The sequence below is a fragment of the Salmo salar genome, chromosome ssa06, assembly GCF_905237065.1.
Source record: "Salmo salar chromosome ssa06, Ssal_v3.1, whole genome shotgun sequence".
Taxonomy (NCBI): domain Eukaryota; kingdom Metazoa; phylum Chordata; class Actinopteri; order Salmoniformes; family Salmonidae; genus Salmo; species Salmo salar.
The window spans coordinates 80,068,226-80,089,707 of NC_059447.1; the positions used below are offsets into that span (position 1 = coordinate 80,068,226).

At 41.9% G+C, this 21,482-nt stretch overlaps 1 protein-coding gene and 1 pseudogene across 1 annotated transcript in view; one reads left to right on the top strand and one right to left on the bottom strand.

Moving 5' to 3' along the window:
- The window catches only part of LOC123743499 (myelin transcription factor 1-like protein), a 136,913-nt pseudogene extending 116,489 nt beyond the window's left edge, over positions 1 to 20,424 (top strand).
- The window catches only part of LOC106608148 (disks large-associated protein 2-like), a 777,756-nt gene that overhangs the window by 359,538 nt on the left and 396,736 nt on the right, over positions 1 to 21,482 (bottom strand).

Consider the following 21,482-nt stretch of genomic DNA (forward strand, 5'->3'; position numbering starts at 1 on the left):
CTATACTGAGTTAGTACAATCCCACTATAAAACCCCACTATACTGTGTTTGCACAACCCCACTATACTTTGTTAGCACAACCCCACTATACTGTGTTAGTACAACCCCACTATACAACCTCACTATACTGTGTTAGTACAACCCCAAAATAGTGGGGTTGTATAGTGGGGTTGTACTAACACAGTATAGTGGGGTTGTGCTAACAAAGTATAGTGGGGTTGTGCTAACACAGTGAGTTAGTACAATCCCACTATAAACCCCCACTATACTGTGTTTGCACAACCCCACTATACTTTGTTAGCACAACCCCACTATACAACCTCACTATACTGTGTTAGTACAACCCCAAAATACAATCCCACTATACTGTGTTAGCACAACCCCACTATACAACCTCACTACACTGTGTTAGTACAACCCCACTATACTGAGTTAGTACAATCCCACTATACAACCCCACTATACTGTGTTAGTACAACCCCACTATACTGTGTTAGTACAACCCCACTATACTGAGTTAGTACAATCCCACTATACAACCCCACTATACTGTGTTAGCACAACCCCACTATACTTTGTTAGCACAACCCCACTATACTGTGTTAGTACAACCCCACTATACAACCTCACTATACTGAGTTAGTACAATCCCACTATACAACCCCACTATACTGTGTTAGCACAACCCCACTATACTTTGTTAGCACAACCCCACTATACTGTGTTAGTACAACCCCACTATACAACCTCACTATACTGTGTTAGTACAACCCCAAAATACAATCCCACTATACTGTGTTAGTACAACCCCACTATACTGTGTTAGTGCAACCCCACTATACTGTGTTAGCACAACCCCACTATACTGTTACAGTACAACCCCACTATACTGTGTTAGTACAACCCCACTATACTGTTTTAGTACAACCCCACTATACTGTGTTAGTACAACCCCACTATACAACCCCACTATACTGTGTGAGTACAACCCCACTATACTGTGTTAGTACAACCCCATCATACAGTGTTAGTACAACCCCACCACACTGTGTTAGGACAAACCCACCATACTGTGTTAGTACAACCCCACTATACTGTGTTAGCACAACCCCACTATACTGTGTTAGTACAACCCCCCTATAGACCCCACTATACAACCACACTATACTGTGTTAGTACAACCCCCCGATACAACCCCACTATACAACCCCACCATATTGTGTTAGTACAACCCCACTATACAACCCCATTATACAACCCCACCATACTGTGTTAGCACAACCCCACCATACTGTGTCAGTAAAACCCCAATATACTGTGTTAGTACAAACCCACTATACTGTGTTAGCACAAACCCACCATACTGTGTTAGTACAACCAAACTATACTGTGTTAGTACAACCCCACCATACTGTGTTACTACAACCCCACCATACTGTGTTAGTACAACCCCACCATACTGTGTTAGTACAACCCCACTATACAACCCCACTATACTGTGTTAGCACAACACCACCATACTGTGTCAGTACAACCCCACCACACTGTGTTAGCACAACCAAACTATACAACCCCACCATACTGTGTTAGTACAACCCCACCATACTGTGTGAGTACAACCCCAGCATACTGTGTTAGTTCAACCCCACTATACTGTGTTATTACAACCCCACCATACTGTGTCAGTACAACCCCACCACACTGTGTTAGCACAACCACACTATACAACCCCACTATACTGAGTTAGTACAACCCCACTATACTGTGTTAGTACAACCCCACTATACTGTGTTAGTACAACCCCACTATACAACCTCACTATACTGAGTTAGTACAATCCCACTATACAACCCCACTATACTGTGTTAGCACAACCCCACTATACTTTGTTAGCACAACCCCACTATACTGTGTTAGTACAACCCCACTATACAACCTCACTATACTGTGTTAGTACAACCCCAAAATACAATCCCACTATACTGTGTTAGCACAACCCCACTATACAACCTCACTACACTGTGTAAGTACAACCCCACTATACTGAGTTAGTACAATCCCACTATACAACCCCACTATACTGTGTTAGCACAACCCCACTATACTGTTTTAGTACAACCCCACTATACTGTGTTAGTACAACCCCACTATACTGTGTTAGTGCAACCCCACTATACTGTGTTAGCACAACCCCACTATACTGTTACAGTACAACCCCACTATACTGTGTTAGTACAACCCCACTATACTGTTTTAGTACAACCCCACTATACTGTGTTAGTACAACCCCACTATACAACCCCACTATACTGTGTGAGTACAACCCCACTATACTGTGTTAGTACAACCCCATCATACAGTGTTAGTACAACCCCACCATACTGTGTTAGTAAAACCCCACTATACTGTGTTAGTACAACCCCACCACACTGTGTTAGTACAACCCCACCAAACTGTGTTAGTACAACCCGACTATACTGTGTTAGTACAACCCCCCTATACAACCCCACTATACAACCCCACTATACTGTGTTAGTATAACCCCCCGATACAACCCCACTATACAACCCCACCATATTGTGTTAGTACAACCCCACTATACAACCCCATTATACAACCCCACCATACTGTGTTAGCACAACCCCACCATACTGTGTCAGTAAAACCCCAATATACTGTGTTAGTACAAACCCACTATACTGTGTTAGCACAAACCCACCATACTGTGTTAGTACAACCCCAATATACTGTGTTAGTACAATCCCACCATACTGTGTTAGTACAACCCCACTATACTGTGTTAGTACAACCCCACCATACTGTGTTACTACAACCCCACTATACTGTGTTAGTACAACCCCACCATACTGTGTTACTACAACCCCACTATACTGTGTTAGTACAACCCCACCATACTGTGTTAGTACAACCCCACTATACTGTGTTAGTACAACCCCACTACACTGTGTTAGTACAACCCCACTACACTGTGTTAGTACAACCCCACTATACTGTGTTAGTACAACGCCACTATACTGAGTTAGTACAAACCCACCATACTGTGTTAGTACAACCCCACTATACTGTGTTAGTACAACCCCACCATACTGTGTTACTACAACCCCACTATACTGTGTTAGTACAACCCCACCATACTGTGTTAGTACAACCCCACTATACTACCCCACCATACTGTGTTAGTACAACCCCACTATACTGTGTTAGCACAACCCCACCATACTGTGTCAGTACAACCCCACCATACTGTGTGAGTACAACCCCACCATACTGTGTTAGTTCAACCCCACTATACTGTGTTAGCACAACCCCACCATACTGTGTCAGTACAACCCCACCACACTGTGTTAGCACAACCACACTATACAACCCCACAATAATGAGTTAGTACAACCCCACCACACTGTGTTAGCACAACCACACTATACAACCTCACTATACTGTGTTAGTACAACCCCAAAATTCAACCCCACTGTACTGTGTTAGAACAACCCCACTACACTGTGTTAGCACAACCCCACTATACTGTGTTAGCACAACCCCACTATACAACCCCACTATACTGTTTTAGTACAACCCCACTATACTGTGTTAGTACAACCAAACTATACTGTGTTAGTACAACCCCACTATACTGTTTTAGTACATCCCCACCATACTGTGTTAGTACAACCCCACTATACTGTGTTAGTACAACCCCACTACACTGTGTTAGTACAACCCCACTACACTGTGTTAGTACAACCCCACTATACTGTGTTAGTACAACGCCACTATACTGAGTTAGTACAACCCCACCATACTGTGTTAGTACAACCACACTATACAACCTCACTATACTGTGTTAGAACAACCCCACTATACTGTGTTAGTACAATCCCACTATACTGTGTTAGCACAACCCCACTATACTGTGTTAGCACAACCCCACTATACTGTGTTAGCACAACCCCACTATACAGTGTTAGCACAACCCCACTATACTGTGTTAGTACAACCCCACTATACTGTGTTAGTACAACCCCACTATACTGTTTGAGTACAACCCCACTATACTGTGTTAGTACAACCCCACTATACTGTGTTAGTACAACCCCACTATACTGTGTTAGTTCAACCCCACGATACTGTGTTCGTAAAACCCCAATATACAACCCCACTATACTGTGTTAGTACAACCCCACTATACAACCTCACTATACAGTGTTAGCACAACCCCACTATACTGTGTTAGCTTAACCCCACTCTACAACCCCACCATACTTTGTTCGTACAACCCCACTATCCTGTGTTTGTACAACCCCACTAAACTGTTAGTACAACCCCACTATACTGTGTTAGCACAACCCCACTAAACTGTGTTAGTACAATCCCACCATACTGTGTTAGTACAAAGCCACTATACTGTGTTAGTACAACCTCACCAAACTGTGTTACTACAACCCCACTATACTGTGTTAGTACAACCCCACCATACGGTGTTAGCACAACCCCACTATACTGTGTTAGCACAACCCCATCATACTGTGTTAGCACAACCCCACTGTACTGTGTTAGTACAAACCCACTATACTGTGTTAGTACAACCTCACCAAACTGTGTTACTACAACCCCACTATACTGTGTTAGTACAACCCCACTAAACTGTGTTAGCACAACCCCACCAAACGGTGTTACTACAACCCCACCAAACTGTGTTACTACAACCCCACTAAACTGTGTTAGCACAACCCCACCACACTGTGTTAGTACAACCCCACAATACAACCTCACTATACTGTGTTAGCACAACCTCACTATACTGTGTTAGTACAACCCCACCAAACTGTGTTAGTACAACCCCACTATACTGTGTTAGTACAACGACATCATACTGTGTTAGCACAACCCCACTATACTGTGTAAGTACAAACCCACTATACAACCCCACCATCCTGTGTTAGTACAACCCCACTATACAACACCACTATACTGTGTTAGCACAACCCCACTATACTGTGTTAGCACAACCCCACTAAACTGTGTTAGTACAACCCCACCATACTGTGTTAGCACAAGCCCATCATACTGTGTTAGCACAACCCCACAATACAACCTCACTATATTGTGTCAGCACAACCCCACTATACTGTGTTAGCAAAACCCCACTATACAACCTCACTATACTGTGTTAGTACAACCCCACTAAACTGTGTTAGTACAACCCCACCATACTGTGTTAGCACAACCTGTGTTAGTACAACCCCACCATACTGTGTTAGTACAACCCCACAATACAACCTCACTATACTGTGTTAGCACAACCCCACTATACTGTGTTAGCACAACCCCACTATACTGTGTTAGCACAACCCCACTATACTGTGTTAGTACAACCCCACTATACTGTGTTAGTACAACCCCACTATACTGTTTGAGTACAACCCCACTATACTGTGTTAGTACAACCCCACTATACTGTGTTAGTACAACCCCACTATACTGTGTTAGTTCAACCCCACGATACTGTGTTCGTAAAACCCCAATATACAACCCCACTATACTGTGTTAGTACAACCCCACTATACAACCTCACTATACAGTGTTAGCACAACCCCACTATACTGTGTTAGCTTAACCCCACTCTACAACCCCACCATACTTTGTTCGTACAACCCCACTATACTGTGTTAGTACAACCCCACCATACGGTGTTAGCACAACCCCACTCTACTGTGTTTGTACAACCCCACTAAACTGTTAGTACAACCCCACTATACTGTGTTAGCACAACCCCACTAAACTGTGTTAGTACAATCCCACCATACTGTGTTAGTACAAAGCCACTATACTGTGTTAGTACAACCTCACCAAACTGTGTTACTACAACCCCACTATACTGTGTTAGTACAACCCCACCATACGGTGTTAGCACAACCCCACTATACTGTGTTAGCACAACCCCATCATACTGTGTTAGCACAACCCCACTGTACTGTGTTAGTACAAACCCACTATACTGTGTTAGTACAACCCCACCAAACGGTGTTACTACAACCCCACCAAACTGTGTTACTACAACCCCACTAAACTGTGTTAGCACAACCCCACCACACTGTGTTAGTACAACCCCACAATACAACCTCACTATACTGTGTTAGTACAACCCCACTATACTGTGTTAGTACAACGACATCATACTGTGTTAGCACAACCCCACTATACTGTGTAAGTACAAACCCACTATACAACCCCACCATCCTGTGTTAGTACAACCCCACTATACAACACCACTATACTGTGTTAGCACAACCCCACTATACTGTGTTAGCACAACCCCACTAAACTGTGTTAGTACAACCCCACCATACTGTGTTAGCACAAGCCCATCATACTGTGTTAGCACAACCCCACAATACAACCTCACTATATTGTGTCAGCACAACCCCACTATACTGTGTTAGCAAAACCCCACTATACAACCTCACTATACTGTGTTAGTACAACCCCACTAAACTGTGTTAGTACAACCCCACCATACTGTGTTAGCACAAGCCCATCATACTGTGTTAGCACAACCTGTGTTAGTACAACCCCACCATACTGTGTTAGTACAACCCCACAATACAACCTCACTATACTGTGTTAGCACAAACCCACTATACCTTGTTAGCACAACCTCACTATACTGTGTTAGTACAACCCCACAAACTGTGTTAGTACAACCCCACTATACTGTGTTAGTACAACCCCACCATACTGTGCTAGTTCAACCCCACAATACAACCCCACTACTGTGTTAGCACAACCCCAATATACAACCCCACTATACTGTGTTAGCACAACCCCACCATACTGTGTTAGCACAACCCCACCATACTGTGTTAGTACAACCCCACAATACAAACTCACTATACTGTGTTAGCACAACCCCACTATACTGTGTTAGCAAAACCCCACTATACAACCTCACTATACTGTGTTAGTACAACCCCACTAAACTGTGTTAGTACAACCCCACCATACTGTGTTAGCACAAGCCCATCATACTGTGTTAGCACAACCCCACAATACAACCTCACTATACTGTGTTAGCACAACCCCACTATACTGTGTTAGCAAAACCCCACTATACAACCTCACTATACTGTGTTAGTACAACCCCACCAAACTGTGTTAGTACAACCCCACTATACTGTGTTAGTACAACCCCACTATACTGTGTTAGTACAACCCCACTATTCTGTGTTAGCACAACCCCACTATACTGTGTTAGTTCAACCCCACAATACAACCCCACTACTGTGTTAGCAAAACCCCACTATACAACCCCACTATACTGTGTTAGTACAACCCCATCATACTGTGTTAGCACAACCCCACTATACTGTGTAAGTACAAACCCACTATACAACCCCACCATCCTGTGTTAGTACAACCCCACTATACAACACCACTATACTGTGTTAGCACAACCCCACTATACTGTGTTAGCACAACCCCACTAAACTGTGTTAGCACAACCCCACCATACTGTGTTAGCACAAGCCCATCATACTGTGTTAGCACAACCCCACTAAATTTTGTAAGTACAACCCCACTAAACTGTGTTACCACAACCCCACTATACTGTGTTAGTAAAACCCCACTATAATGTGTTAGTACAACCCCACTATACTGTGTTAGTACAACCCCACTATACTGTGTTAGTACAACCCCAGCATACTGTGTTAGAACAACCCCACCATACTGTGTTAGTACAACCCCACCATACTGTGTTAGTACAACCCCACCATACTGTGTGAGTACAACCCCACTACACTGTGTTAGTACAACCCCATTATACAACCCCACTATACTGTGTTAGTACAACTCCACTATACTGTGTTAGTACAACCCCACCATACTGTGTTAGTACAAACCCATTACACAACCCCACTATACTGTGTTAGTACAACCCCACCATACTGTGTTAGTCCAACCCACCATACTGTGTTAGTACAACCCCACTAAACTGTGTTAGCACAACCCCACTATACTGTGTTAGTTCAACCCCACAATACAACCCCACTACCGTGTTAGCACAACCCCACTATACAACCTCACTACACTGTGTTAGCACAACCTGTGTTAGTACAACCCCACCATACTGTGTTAGTACAACCCCACAATACAACCTCACTATACTGTGTTAGCACAACCCCACTATACCTTGTTAGCACAACCTCACTATACTGTGTTAGTACAACCCCACAAACTGTGTTAGTACAACCCCACTATACTGTGTTAGTACAACCCCACCATACTGTGCTAGTTCAACCCCACAAAACAACCCCACTACTGTGTTAGCACAACCCCAATATACAACCCCACTATACTGTGTTAGCACAACCCCACCATACTGTGTTAGCACAACCCCACCATACTGTGTTAGTACAACCCCACAATACAACCTCACTATACTGTGTTAGCACAACCCCACTATACTGTGTTAGCAAAACCCCACTATACAACCTCACTATACTGTGTTAGTACAACCCCACTAAACTGTGTTAGTACAACCCCACCATACTGTGTTAGCACAAGCCCATCATACTGTGTTAGCACAACCCCACAATACAACCTCACTATACTGTGTTAGCACAACCCCACTATACTGTGTTAGCAAAACCCCACTATACAACCTCACTATACTGTGTTAGTACAACCCCACCAAACTGTGTTAGTACAACCCCACTATACTGTGTTAGTACAACCCCACTATTCTGTGTTAGCACAACCCCACTATACTGTGTTAGTTCAACCCCACTATACAACCCCACTATATTGTGTTAGTACAACCCCATCATACTGTGTTAGAACAACCCCACTATACTGTGTAAGTACAAACCCACTATACAACCCCACCATCCTGTGTTAGTACAACCCCACTATACAACACCACTATACTGTGTTAGCACAACCCCACTATACTGTGTTAGCACAACCCCACTAAACTGTGTTAGCACAACCCCACCATACTGTGTTAGCACAAGCCCATCATACTGTGTTAGCACAACCCCACTAAATTTTGTAAGTACAACCCCACTAAACTGTGTTACCACAACCCCACTATACTGTGTTAGTAAAACCCCACTATACTGTGTTAGTACAACCCCACTATACTGTGTTAGTACAACCTCACTATACTGTGTTAGTACAACCCCAGCATACTGTGTTAGCACAACCCCACCATACTGTGTTAGTACAACCCCACCATACTGTGTTAGTACAACCCCACCATACTGTGTGAGTACAACCCCACTACACTGTGTTAGTACAACCCCATTATACAACCCCACTATACTGTGTTAGTACAACTCCACTATACTGTGTTAGTACAACCCCACCATACTGTGTTAGTACAAACCCATTACACAACCCCACTATACTGTGTTAGTACAACCCCACCATACTGTGTTAGTCCAACCCACCATACTGTGTTAGTACAACCCCACTAAACTGTGTTAGCACAACCCCACTATACTGTGTTAGTTCAACCCCACAATACAACCCCACTACCGTGTTAGCACAACCCCACTATACAACCTCACTACACTGTGTTAGCACAACCTGTGTTAGTACAACCCCACCATACTGTGTTAGTACAACCCCACAATACAACCTCACTATACTGTGTTAGCACAACCCCACTATACCTTGTTAGCACAACCTCACTATACTGTGTTAGTACAACCCCACAAACTGTGTTAGTACAACCCCACTATACTGTGTTAGTACAACCCCACCATACTGTGCTAGTTCAACCCCACAATACAACCCCACTACTGTGTTAGCACAACCCCAATATACAACCCCACTATACTGTGTTAGCACAACCCCACCATACTGTGTTATTACAACCCCACCATACTGTGTTAGTACAACCCCACAATACAACCTCACTATACTGTGTTAGCACAACCCCACTATACTGTGTTAGCAAAACCCCACTATACAACCTCACTATACTGTGTTAGCACAACCTCACTATACTGTGTTAGTACAACCCCACCAAACTGTGTTAGTACAACCCCACTATACTGTGTTAGTACAACCCCACTATACTGTGTTAGTACAACCCTACCGTACTGTGTTAGTACAACCCCACTATACTGTGTTAGTACAACCCCACTATACTGTGTTAATACAACCCCACCATACTGTCTTAGTACAACCCCACTATACTGTGTTAGCACAACCCCACTACACTGTGTTAGTACAACCCCACTATACTGTGTTAGTACAACCCCACCATACTGTGCTAGTTCAACCCCACAAAACAACCCCACTACTGTGTTAGCACAACCCCAATATACAACCCCACTATACTGTGTTAGCACAACCCCACCATACTGTGTTAGCACAACCCCACCATACTGTGTTAGTACAACACCACAATACAACCTCACTATACTGTGTTAGCACAACCCCACTATACTGTGTTAGCAAAACCCCACTATACAACCTCACTATACTGTGTTAGTACAACCCCACTAAACTGTGTTAGTACAACCCCACCATACTGTGTTAGCACAAGCCCATCATACTGTGTTAGCACAACCCCACAATACAACCTCACTATACTGTGTTAGCACAACCCCACTATACTGTGTTAGCAAAACCCCACTATACAACCTCACTATACTGTGTTAGTACAACCCCACCAAACTGTGTTAGTACAACCCCACTATACTGTGTTAGTACAACCCCACTATACTGTGTTAGTACAACCCCACTATTCTGTGTTAGCACAACCCCACTATACTGTGTTAGTTCAACCCCACTATACAACCCCACTATATTGTGTTAGTACAACCCCATCATACTGTGTTAGAACAACCCCACTATACTGTGTAAGTACAAACCCACTATACAACCCCACCATCCTGTGTTAGTACAACCCCACTATACAACACCACTATACTGTGTTAGCACAACCCCACTATACTGTGTTAGCACAACCCCACTAAACTGTGTTAGCACAACCCCACCATACTGTGTTAGCACAAGCCCATCATACTGTGTTAGCACAACCCCACTAAATTTTGAAAGTACAACCCCACTAAACTGTGTTACCACAACCCCACTATACTGTGTTAGTAAAACCCCACTATACTGTGTTAGTACAACCCCACTATACCGTGTTAGTACAACCCCACTATACTGTGTTAGTACAACCCCAGCATACTGTGTTAGCACAACCCCACCATACTGTGTTAGTACAACCCCACCATACTGTGTTAGTACAACCCCACCATACTGTGTGAGTACAACCCCACTACACTGTGTTAGTACAACCCCATTATACAACCCCACTATACTGTGTTAGTACAACTCCACTATACTGTGTTAGTACAACCCCACCATACTGTGTTAGTACAAACCCATTACACAACCCCACTATACTGTGTTAGTACAACCCCACCATACTGTGTTAGTCCAACCCACCATACTGTGTTAGTACAACCCCACTAAACTGTGTTAGCACAACCCCACTATACTGTGTTAGTTCAACCCCACAATACAACCCCACTACCGTGTTAGCACAACCCCACTATACAACCTCACTACACTGTGTTAGCACAACCTGTGTTAGTACAACCCCACCATACTGTGTTAGTACAACCCCACAATACAACCTCACTATACTGTGTTAGCACAACCCCACTATACCTTGTTAGCACAACCTCACTATACTGTGTTAGTACAACCCCACAAACTGTGTTAGTACAACCCCACTATACTGTGTTAGTACAACCCCACCATACTGTGCTAGTTCAACCCCACAATACAACCCCACTACTGTGTTAGCACAACCCCAATATACAACCCCACTATACTGTGTTAGCACAACCCCACCATACTGTGTTATTACAACCCCACCATACTGTGTTAGTACAACCCCACAATACAACCTCACTATACTGTGTTAGCACAACCCCACTATACTGTGTTAGCAAAACCCCACTATACAACCTAACTATACTGTGTTAACACAACCTCAATATACTGTGTTAGTACAACCCCACCAAACTGTGTTAGTACAACCCCACTATACTGTGTTAGTACAACCCCACTATACTGTGTTAGTACAACCCTACCGTACTGTGTTAGTACAACCACCCTATACTGTGTTAGTACAACGCCACTATACTGTGTTAATACAACCCCACTATACTGACTTAGTACAATCCCACTATACTGTGTTAGTACAACCCCACTAAACTCTGTTAGCACAACCCCACCATACAGTGTTAGTACAACCCCACTAAACTGTTAGTACAACCCCACTATACTGTGTTAGTACAACCCCACTATACTGTGCTAGTACAACCCACCATACTGTGTTAGTACAACCCCACTAAACTGTTAGTACAAACCCACCATACTGTGTTAATACAACCCCACCATATTGTGTTAGTACAACCCCCCTATACAACCCCACTATACAACCCCACCATATTGTGTTAGTACAACCCCACTATACAACCCCACTATACAACCCCACCATACTGTGTAACTATAACCCCACCATGCTGTGTTAGTACAACCCCACTATACAACCCCACCATACTGTGTTACTACAACCCCACTATACTGTGTTAGCACAACCCCACCATACTGTGTCAGTAAAACCCCACCATACTGTGTCAGTAAAACCCCACTATACTGTGTTAGTACAACCCCACTAAACTGTGTTAGTTCAACCCCAACATACTTTGTTAGTACAACCCCACTATACTGTTAGTACAACCCCACTGTACTGTTTGAGTACAACCCCACTATACTGTGTTAGTACAACCCCACTATACTGTGTTAGTACAACCCCACCATACTGTGTTAGTACAACCCCACTATACAACCTCACTATACTGTGTTAGTAATACCCCAAAATTCAATCCCACTACACTGTGTTAGAACAACCCCACTATACTGTGTTAGCACAACCCCACCATACTGTGTTAATTCAACCAAACTATACTGTGTTAGCACAACCCCATTATACTGTTTTAGTACAACCCCACTATACTGTGTTTGTACAACCCCACTATACTGTGTTAGCACAACCCCACTATACTGTGTTAGCACAACCCCACTATACTGTGTTAGTACAACCCCACTATACTGTGTTAGTACAACCCCACTACACTGTGTTAGTACAACCCTACTATACTGTGTTAGTACAACCCCACTATACTGTGTTAGTACAACCCCACTACACTGTGTTAGTACAACCCTACTATACTGTGTTAGTACAACCCCACTATACTGAGTTAGTACAACCCCACCATACTGTGTTAGTACAACCCCACTATACAACCCCACTATACTGTTTTAGTACAACCCCACTATACTGTGTTAGTACAACCCCACAATACAACCCCACTACTGTGTTAGCACAACCTCACTATACTGTGTTAGTACAACCCCCACCATACTGTGTTAGTACAACCCCACAATACAACCCCACTATACTGTGTTAGCACAACCCCACTATACTGTGTTAGCACAACCTCACTATACTGTGTTAGTACAACCCCACAAACTGCGTTAGTACAACCCCACTATACAACCCCACTACTGTGTTAGTACAACCCCACTATACTGTGTTAGTACAACCCCACCATACTGTGTTAGTACAACCCCACTATACTGTGTTAGTACAACCCCACCATACTGTCTTAGTACAACCCCACCATACTGTGTTAGCACAACCCCCCTCTGCTGTGTTAGCACAACCCCACCATACTGACTTAGTACAATCCCACTATACTGTGTTAGTACAACCCCACTAAACTGTGTTAGTACAACCCCACTAAACTGTGTTAGTACAACCCCACTAAACTGTTAGTACAACCCCACTAAACTGTTAGTACAACCCCACTAAACTGTGTTAGTACAACCCCACTAAACTGTGTTAGTACAACCCCACAATACAACCTCACTATACTGTGTTAGCACAACCCCACTATACCTTGTTAGCACAACCTCACTATACTGTGTTAGTACAACCCCACAAACTGTGTTAGTACAACCCCACTATACTGTGTTAGTACAACCCCACCATACTGTGCTAGTTCAACCCCACAATACAACCCCACTACTGTGTTAGCACAACCCCAATATACAACCCCACTATACTGTGTTAGCACAACCCCACCATACTGTGTTATTACAACCCCACCATACTGTGTTAGTACAACCCCACAATACAACCTCACTATACTGTGTTAGCACAACCCCACTATACTGTGTTAGCAAAACCCCACTATACAACCTCACTATACTGTGTTAGCACAACCTCACTATACTGTGTTAGTACAACCCCACCAAACTGTGTTAGTACAACCCCACTATACTGTGTTAGTACAACCCCACTATACTGTGTTAGTACAACCCTACCGTACTGTGTTAGTACAACCCCACTATACTGTGTTAGTACAACCCCACTATACTGTGTTAATACAACCCCACCATACTGTCTTAGTACAACCCCACTATACTGTGTTAGCACAACCCCACTACACTGTGTTAGTACAACCCCACTATACTGTGTTAATACAACCCCACCATACTGACTTAGTACAATCCCACTATACTGTGTTAGTACAACCCCACTAAACTCTGTTAGCACAACCCCACCATACAGTGTTAGTACAACCCCACTAAACTGTTAGTACAACCCCACTATACTGTGTTAGTACAACCCCACTATACTGTGCTAGTACAACCCACCATACTGTGTTAGTACAACCCCACTAAACTGTTAGTACAAACCCACCATACTGTGTTAATACAACCCCACCATATTGTGTTAGTACAACCCCCCTATACAACCCCACCATATTGTGTTAGTACAACCCCACTATACTGTGTAACTATAACCCCACCATGCTGTGTTAGTACAACCCCACTATACAACCCCACCATACTGTGTTACTACAACCCCACTATACTGTGTTAGCACAACCCCACCATACTGTGTCAGTAAAACCCCACTATACTGTGTTAGTACAACCCCACTAAACTGTGTTAGTTCAACCCCAACATACTTTGTTAGTACAACCCCACTATACTGTTAGTACAACCCCACTGTACTGTTTGAGTACAACCCCACTATACTGTGTTAGTACAACCCCACTATACTGTGTTAGTACAACCCCACTATACTGTGTTAGTACAACCCCACCATACTGTGTTAGTACAACCCCACTATACAACCTCACTATACTGTGTTAGTACAACCCCAAAATTCAATCCCACTACACTGTGTTAGAACAACCCCACTATACTGTGTTAGCACAACCCCACCATACTGTGTTAATTCAACCAAACTATACTGTGTTAGCACAACCCCATTATACTGTTTTAGTACAGCCCCACTATACTGTGTTTGTACAACCCCACTATACTGTGTTAGCACAACCCCACTATACTGTGTTAGCACAACCCCACTATACTGTGTTAGTACAACCCCACTATACTGTGTTAGTACAACCCCACTACACTGTGTTAGTACAACCCTACTATACTGTGTTAGTACAACCCCACTATACTGTGTTAGTACAACCCCACTACACTGTGTTAGTACAACCCTACTATACTGTGTTAGTACAACCCCACTATACTGAGTTAGTACAACCCCACCATACTGTGTTAGTACAACCCCACTATACAACCCCACTATACTGTTTTAGTACAACCCCACTATACTGTGTTAGTACAACCCCACAATACAACCCCACTACTGTGTTAGCACAACCTCACTATACTGTGTTAGTACAACCCCACCATACTGTGTTAGTACAACCCCACAATACAACCCCACTATACTGTGTTAGCACAACCCCACTATACTGTGTTAGCACAACCTCACTATACTGTGTTAGTACAACCCCACAAACTGCGTTAGTACAACCCCACTATACAACCCCACTACTGTGTTAGTACAACCCCACTATACTGTGTTAGTACAACCCCACCATACTGTGTTAGTACAACCCCACTATACTGTGTTAGTACAACCCCACCATACTGTCTTAGTACAACCCCACCATACTGTGTTAGCACAACCCCCCTCTGCTGTGTTAGCACAACCCCACCATACTGACTTAGTACAATCCCACTATACTGTGTTAGTACAACCCCACTAAACTGTGTTAGTACAACCCCACTAAACTGTGTTAGTACAACCCCACTAAACTGTTAGTACAACCCCACTAAACTGTTAGTACAACCCCACTAAACTGTGTTAGTACAACCCCACTAAACTGTGTTAGTACAACCCCACTAAACTGTTAGTACAACCCCACCATACTGTGTTAGTACAACCCCACTAAACTGTTAGTACAACCCCACTATACTGTGTTAGTACAACCCCACTAAACTGTGTTAGTACAACCCCACCATACTGTGTTAGTACAACCCCACTAAACTGTTAGTACAACCCCACTATACTGTGTTTGTACAACCCCACTGTACTGTGTTAGTACAACCCCACCATACTGTGTTAGTACAACCCCACTAAACTGTTAGTACAACCCACCATACTGTGTTAGCACAACCCCATAAACTGTGTTAGTACAACCCACCATACTGTGTTAGTACAACTCCACTATACTGTGTTAGCACAACCCCACCATACTGTGTTAGTACAACCCACCATACTGTGTTAGTACAACCCCACCATACTGTGTTAGTACAACCCCACCATACTGTGTCAGTACATCCCCACCATACTATGTCAGCACAACCCCACCATACTGTGTTAGTACAACCCACAATACTGTGTTAGTACAACCCACAATACTGTGTTAGTACAACCCACCATACTGTGTTAGTACAACCCACCATACTGTGTTAGTACAACCCCACTATACAACCCCACCATACTGTGTTAGTACAACCCCACTATACTGTGTTAGTACAACCCACAATACTGTGTTAGTACAACCCACCATACTGTGTTAGTACATCCCACAATACTGTGTTAGTACAACCCACCATACTGTGTTAGTACAGCCCACAATACTGTTTTGACAATGTTCGCAGCTGTCAATGTCCTTCCCTGACCAATTTTTATTTCCCTCCTCTCCATTCTCTCTGAAAACAAAATGAATTGATCATCACAATGACACCATAGTAAATCTGACTGCTGAACATACACTATGTACCATTGTCCTTATTGGTATTTTTTCCCCTCACAGGAGCCAATGAATGAACAAAACTTTGACACTTATGTGAGTACTCTGACAGACATGTACACCCATCAAGACCAATACCAGAGTCCAGAGAACAAGGAACTATTGGAGAACATCAAACAAGCAGTGCAAGGCATCCAAGTGTAGTAGCCTATCTTCTGGCCAACAGGCCCGGTCTGAGGTCAAATCAAATGATATTAAAGCAACAAATAAAAGTCAAAAGAGAGAATGGATTATGATTGTTGCTGCTGTAATTTACCGTAGTATTTCTTTTATTCATTATGCTGTAATGCTCTGAGCTCCATTGTAATGGGTTTTTTGCCTTGCTTTAAAAATAGTTCCCAATGGCAAAAGTTTCAAAGAACATTCACGTTTTGTACATTTTCATATGACCTAATATAATGTGATGTACTGTTTATAGCTGCTAATGTATGCACATTTTAGTGTATATGTATTTATTAATTGTAAGCTTGTATCATTCATTATTTTAACGATATTGATAAAAAGGACAAAACTGAGCGCCACGGTGGAGAGCCAGATGAGAGAAATGTGAGGACCAATCAAAACTGAGTGCCACGGGTGGGTAGCCAGATGAGGGCAATGTGAGGACCAATCATTTTTAGATAAGCTTTTCTCTAAGTATGTCATAGAAAACAAAAATGACCTTTGGTGTGAAGATTGTTTAATGGATGTAAATGTATTGATTTTTGTAACAATGTTTGAAAAACTCTTTGTCTTCAGTGGTCTGTGTGAACACTAATAATAATGTCTGTGTTTAAATCAAGTTTAAGAAGAAACCATGTATAAATATGACACATTTTAAACATCATGACACGGAAACTACTAACTGGTGCAACTCCCATAACCTAGAATGACTATACTTCATTTAGTTAGAAATAAAAAGTCTTAGTAATCTGTGTTGTTAAAAACACAGAGCGAGATGTCCAACGACCAATGGCTATGGAAAATATAAAGGAGACAATCTAGCATTACTAATTTATTTTAATTCTATTGAATACTTAGTAGGACCACTTATCAGCAATATTGGTATAACAATGATTACATCACTTGTTTAGATATGGGATGCAATCTATATAGAAAAGGTTTGGGTATATGCAATTTCTTATAAATGAAATTATAGCTGATTAAAATCTTTTTACTAACAATGTAAATGTATTAAGTTTTGTATAAATCTTTTAATACAATCATGTTTTAGGAATTCAACATGGGGAGATCAGTTCCAAAATGAACGATGGATGAGTTAATGAGTTTCGTTCTTTTCATGTTACATTTTGCACAGGGACACCTTTGTTTCCATGTTTTGATGTTTTGATTGAAACTTAAAGAGGTACTTGAAAGCTCAAATTGATGGTCAGAGGTTTTGTAGAAAAGTTATCTTTATAAAGACTGATTGATGCGCTCGACTTACAGGGTCAACGTCCTTCATTAATCATAGTATATTATTGCACTTGTTCAGTTGAAATGTCTTTGCGATCATGCATCTATGTGTCTGAGCCACAACACATTACATGAGATAAAGACTGCTCTTTGATTCAGTCCTAAAAGTGGATATATTGGTAAAAAAAAAAGATGTTATTGATATCCATTATAACAGCAAAGAATGCTAACCAACAACGGTGATATTGGTAATGGTGGTCCATGATTTATTATTGCTTCTATGATTGATGACAACTTCATGAGTAAATTGCAACCACTTTCTAGGAGACACCCTTAATAAATGTATTCAAAGGCCCAATGCAGTCAAAAAAATGATTTTTCTGTGTTTCATATATATTTCCGCACAATGAGTTTGGAATAATACTGTGAAATTGTGAAATTTATGATAATGCCCTTTTTGTGTAAGAGCTGTTTTAAAAGACCGCCTGAAATTTCTGCCTGTTTTGGTGGGATGGAGTTTTGGCCGTAAATTAGTTAAAAGTTAAAAGAAAGCGAGTTCCAAATCTCTCTGCCAAAAACAGCTAGTTTTCAGTTTTCCCTTCCCCACTCAGACCACTCTCAGACAGTCCAAGAAAAATTATTGCTTGAGAAATTGCTCTTTGCTGAGAAGCTATTTTTGTTTATTTTTGACCATTTTAATTGAAAACAATCACAGTAACCTACTTGTTGCCCAGAAAAGATTTGATATTGAGATAAAAACAGCTGAATTGGACCTTTAAAAACACCATTATAATGCAATGTAAGTGTCAATGTCAGCCCCCTATAATGCCGTTATCTTTTAAACATCAGCCAACTGCAGTAACCTACCCTTACATAGTATGTACTTATTACTAATTACATTTCCTCTACAAATTGTCATAACCATGTGACTTGCTCCTGCTGAAGATGACTCTACTAATGGATTATAAATGTATTCTTAATCCAGTTTATCGTTCATACACTTCATGTGAGTATGAATATGGGTAAATAGAGAGAATGATTCACGTAAGACCTATGTGGAAGTAAGTTAGTCTGTGGAGTCCACGAGACAGAGCTCCGTGAGTCAAGTTCACTTCAGACATCCCTTTTTGATAGTCAACCTGAGGGTGCTATAGTCATTGACCTGATCTCACAGGTAGAATGTGGACTTCTACTAGACTAGAGGTCCACATTCCATATGACTACTCATGTCCGTGTCTAAAGCTTTGTGTCAGCAGCTTATTGCCAATATAGCAAAGCTTTAGATGGATCGACAGCTTCTACTATTTTTCTTCAGTCAATTATGCTTACTGATACAAAGGAAACCGGAATTTTAAGCACAAATCTGCTGCTCACCAACAGTCAGTTCATACTGTAATATCAAATGTTAAAGTTTATCTGTAATTATTTACATACAGAACACTAACATGTCACATGCTAGAATGCAGAATAATTTTCGTATGAATATTTGGGAATTCATGAATTTATTAAACTGCTACAATTATAATTTATTTTGAGTAATGCTTTGATGAAAATGATTTTATACAAAATGTATTTCCTTCTCTCCTTTCCCCTGTCCCCTCTTGCAAACTTTCCAACTTAATTTTGGTACCACATGGCATGATTTTTGTTGATCTATAATTTTTGTTGTATGTTTAAAATCACAAGTTGCTATGATATTTCATTTGAAATTGTGACGTTTGTACGATTTTTATCATGCTGGTGTTAACATCTCTTACTCTGAATAAAACTTGTGTTGCAACACTAACTTGTACTGTTTCCTAAAATGATGCCTCAAACATTGTTGAAGACATACAGTATGAGAAGAGAAATAGCTTAGTCAGGGAGCATTGGTGCAGAGTCACTTACCTGACTTGATCAGACGGTGCATGCAGCTGCAAGTTATGTGAAGCTGGGCACAAAAAGGATTAGCCACAATAGTGGAATTTGCGGTTTGCCTTTAAAATAAACGTCTCTCAATGAAAGTCATGCAAATAATATAAATTGTGGAATCATGCCTTATTGCAGGACTCTGAAACCACTGTGAATTGAGCCACATTCATTGTACCAGTCAACCTACTTTGTGTATTTCCTTGATCCCCAATCATTAGGTAAAGCTGTACAGTGCAATATGAACGTCAATACGCACAATAGGCTGACTGGGGAGGTGATTTCCCACCGTCAAAGTCCCGCAATAAGAGCTAATATTTGCGTAAACACTTCACAGTTGTGTTCTCTGGGTGTCAACGCGTAGACTGATACCCCATTTCATTGCTCCACATTCCAACACTCCATTAATGTTTAACATTACCTCGTCTAAAAAATGGCATGATTCCACCAATTAGAACTTTCTGCGTTACTTTCAAAGATGGATTTTTATTTTGAAGGCGAACAGCAAATTCCACTATTCTGGCTAATCCTTATTGTGGCTAGCTTCACAACACATAACCCGGTCCGGTCAAGCCATAGTAGCCAGATGACGCTAGCTGGCTCCTTATAAATGTAGTTTTGGGCAACAGGGTTAAGTAGCTGGCTAGCTAGTTATTTCAATAGGAGAACAACAAGTGGCTACCTAGCGAATACTTACTCACATAGATTCCTAAATCATTGCTAAGAATATTGAACATGACTGCCGTTTCTACTGTTCACTGTATTCAGGCTGGTTGCATTGGTGCTAGCTAGGTACCAAGCTAAAGCTGGCTAGACACCCCAGAATTTGCTAATAACATCTGTGTCAAAGATATTTGCAAAAAAAAGGTATCCTGCTCGTTTGATCCTGATCTAATTTCAAACGCTCACACAGACGTTATCCCATTCGGTCGAACA